A 3,805-nucleotide genomic window follows, 5' to 3' on the forward strand; every position below is an offset into this window, starting at 1 on the left:
GACAATGGTGAAATTGTAGTTAAATGGAACAGTGCACATGGCATAAAATGCTAAGTGAAAATATAAAACGTCAAATAAAAAATTGTGTTATATCGCAGAAATAGGTCAAAATTGATTATGTTTATGAACAAGAACTAGAATGTAACAAATTAAAACACTGATTTAATTAAGTGACAGAATTGTGGGCTCTGGGTGTACAGAAAGTATCCAGCCACGTGCTATGAAAAACAGAGACACTTATTGAAGAAGAAAGATATAAGAAACATTGTACATAGGACAACGACGTCTCAGTCCCCTTCAAAGTAAGCACAATGCTGCTTCTGCTCTGGTAGCAGAAGCCACAAAAAGAATTTTGCCATGCCATGTTTAACACCAAGATTCTGCATCAAAATCTTGGACACAGTAGTATTTGGAATCCTCAGATTAGCTTCTAGTTCTCACACTGTCAGTAGCTGATTTTTGCTGATTGCAGCCCAGACACATTCAACATTCTCAGGTGTTCTGCTTGTTGCTGGCTTTCCAGAACATGGACCATTTTCAACAGATTCTCAACCATCTTTGAAGCATTTGTGCCACACTTTTATTTGTGCTGCACTCATTGCACCATCCCCAAAAAACTTCTGAATCATCTGAATAGTTTCTGCAGAGGAATGTTCAAGCTTAATGCAACATTTGATGCACATTTTTTGCTCTACTCAGCCATTTTGAATTCGATGGCCACATAGTACACATGCTCATTCAATGGTATCTACTGCCCCCACTGACTAGTGCAGTGAAGATGTCATTGTTCACACATGTGCATTCCAGTCCACTCTCCTTGGCTGCCAGGTTACATAGATGTCGAACAAACCCTTCTTGCTATAATAACGATAGCTGGACTTTTTCTGGACAAACTGTATATACATACATAAATATTCAATAGATAAAAAGTGCTAAAATTAAGAATCTGAAAAATAATCCTCACAGTTTGATGTTGTTTCCTATACCCAGTCAACAGCAATTTAAAAGACTTATATCAAGAGGAAAAGTAACTATAGATGGATAGAAAAGATCAAATGAGGAAATGAAGAGGGTTGATTGAGAACATTTGATTTCTCCAAGGATGCTATTAAAATTGGTTCCAGGAACTACTTCCACAAAGACCATTAGCTGGACAATTGAAAAACCAGGCTGGAAAACCAGGGAATTTGTGTCTTACACCAGAGATATAACTTTTATTGCACCATTTTTTCCCTGCAAGTATGTGACAGTATAGAACACAGTGACTGCCAATACACCAGCACGATTTGTGCTTAGGCACCGGCAGCTTTACCCACCAGGAAGCTTACCTTGGATGCTCTGGACTGTCCTGCTCAGTGAGGCAGGAAGAGTAGGAAGGGAGGTGATGCACAGCCGGACGCAGGGACTTGAAACAGCTGCACCTACCCCAATAGAAGACGTTGAAGAATATCCACTTCTCAGTTCTCTGAACACATCTCACTCATTTGACACCTTGGACTTGGACGTCTCACAGGTTGTTTTATTCTTAATAAGCCTTTGCTTTGTCTTTCTCTTGACATCACATCAATAGCTATCCACTTGACTGCCGTCATATTTTCCTCACTTCGATTATTGTCCTTCCATCCTGAGCTTTCACCCAGGCCCCTCTGTATATATTCCTACCTGTGGGCAGTCCCCTAACTGCCTGAGCTCAAGGACCACTGGTGCTTGAGCATTCAGCAAAGTAACACCACTTTGAAATTCATGTTAAAGCTAATTTAAAAACTTGGGGTATTTTTTGGAAAGAGGACAGATACAACATCGTACACGTGTGCCATTCACGCATTCACTTACTGTCAGTCAGGCAGTGTCAGGTACTGGAGAAATAAACATGGAGTAGAAAAGAAGGCCATATAATTACTGTATATATATATATATATATATATATATATATATATATACATACACACACTAAGTAAATCTTATGGTTTTATGTGTTTTAGTCTCTGCAGTGGAAGCAAAGTCTAGTTTACAAGCAGTAATTTAAAATACATTCCATTATTTCTTTATATTTCTCAAAAAGTATCCAAGGGGTCCCAATTCCACCCCACATACGCAGAGACTTTGATTGCCCAGAGGCTCTCATGTGCTCACCCTCCTGAACCCTTCCCAGCCTTGGTGGCAGCACTCCTTGTCTCTGAGCTCTTCATTTACTGAGAGAGTTAGGTGCTTTCACTCAGTTCTGAGAGCTTTCTCCTCCCTTTCCATTCCTGTTTTGAAACCACTCCTTGTTCTTTCACCCAGAAAACATCCAAATGTCCCTGTAGCATGTGGCAGGGAGGAGGTGGGAAGTAAGGAGCTCAGACGCAAGAATATTTCATCCTCATCTCACATATAATCGAATAATTACAACGGAAAGTGACACGATCCACACTGCCATTGGCATATTCAGGGAGCCTTGGAAACACAAGAGGAAACTATTATTTCCACCTTTTGTGTTTAGGAGAAGTTCAGGAAACACTTGAGAAGAGGTGATATTTGACCTGGGTGGGTCTGGAGACCAGTTCAACAAGGCATTCAGGAAGAAATTTCTGGGCATAAGGACTAACACCAAGGTAGGAGTAGATGAAGCATGAAGATTGCAGTTTTTCCGAAATGTCTACAGTTTAGGGTGGGTGAGTGGTGCAAATAATGGAAAATGAAGAGAAGAGATGGGGAAGACACTTTTTCAGGCTAAAGAGCTTAATTTTCTTCTTTATTCTTTTTTTCCTTCTCCCCACCACCCCCGAGTTGTGTCCAGGACATGAACCAGGCACAGGCATAGACTGAAAGCCGAGCTGGGCTAAACTGCGAGTTACTTTGTCCCTGATTGATATGAGATAAGCACCATCACACCAGGAGCAACTTACCCAGGCCAGGGATAAAGAGCTTAAACTTTTAAGAAATACAGTTTTTGGCAGCAATTTGGGAAAAAAAAAAAAAAAAACATGGCAGAAGGGCAAGGCTACAGGCAAAGAGGCTAGTTAGCACACAATTGCAGTAATCTGGGCATCCCATAATGAGGGCCGAAACAGGAGTAGTGAATAACGAAACGACGTAATTGGTTCAAACGACATTTAGAAGACACAGAAGGAACAGGGCTTCAAACCCAGTTGGATAAGGACAGCAGAGGAGAGGGAGGAGTCTGAGATGTCTGTCTGGTTTTCATCTGGGAGGCACAGGATTAATTTCGATACCGATCAGTATGAAAGCTACTATAGGCCATTCGAAGGAGAGAGGAAGTGTTTGAGCATCCACAGAACAACAGACAGGTGGAGATAGCTGTGTGTGTGGTGCTTCAAGGAGTTCTGAGCTGTGGAGCACAGTGGCACTCTGAGGTCTCTCCAACACCATCCTGGAGTGAGGAGTTAACGATCTGAATTCTGAAAGTCTCCAGGGAAAGCACTTTACAATGAGTCTTCTATTAACCTCCCCTGTCTTTACTACACATATTTTCAGATGACTCTTGATGAGCCTAATTTTCTTTCCTTGCTCAGGGGGAAAGGGAACATCTTAATCTCTTCTGTCTGGAAGAGATTCTTCCAGTGGAAGGATGACTGGTGCCTCAGCCTTCCACCACGTTTACTCGCAGTGTCTGCAAACGCCTAGGTCACCGCTTCTGGCGGCGTGGGTGGTTGGCAGGTGCTGTGTTGACTAACGGATCTAGCCTGAGAACACAAAAATGCCAGAGCTGGGAGGAGATGAGAAATTACTCACTCAAATCTCCATGTTTGACAGTTGAAGAAACCTTTGAGTTGTTTATGTTTAATTCCTTTCACTTTTCCTA

General features: G+C 41.8%; 1 non-coding gene across 1 annotated transcript; it reads right to left on the bottom strand.

Moving 5' to 3' along the window:
- Nucleotides 1-2,767: 2,767 nt before the first annotated feature.
- LOC114495881 lies at nucleotides 2,768-2,902 on the bottom strand. The gene has a single exon (XR_003684544.1). It is a non-coding gene; the product is annotated as a small nucleolar RNA SNORA48 (small nucleolar RNA).
- Nucleotides 2,903-3,805: the final 903 nt, after the last annotated feature.

This window comes from Phyllostomus discolor, chromosome 4 (genome assembly GCF_004126475.2).
Source record: "Phyllostomus discolor isolate MPI-MPIP mPhyDis1 chromosome 4, mPhyDis1.pri.v3, whole genome shotgun sequence".
Lineage (NCBI taxonomy): Eukaryota > Metazoa > Chordata > Mammalia > Chiroptera > Phyllostomidae > Phyllostomus > Phyllostomus discolor.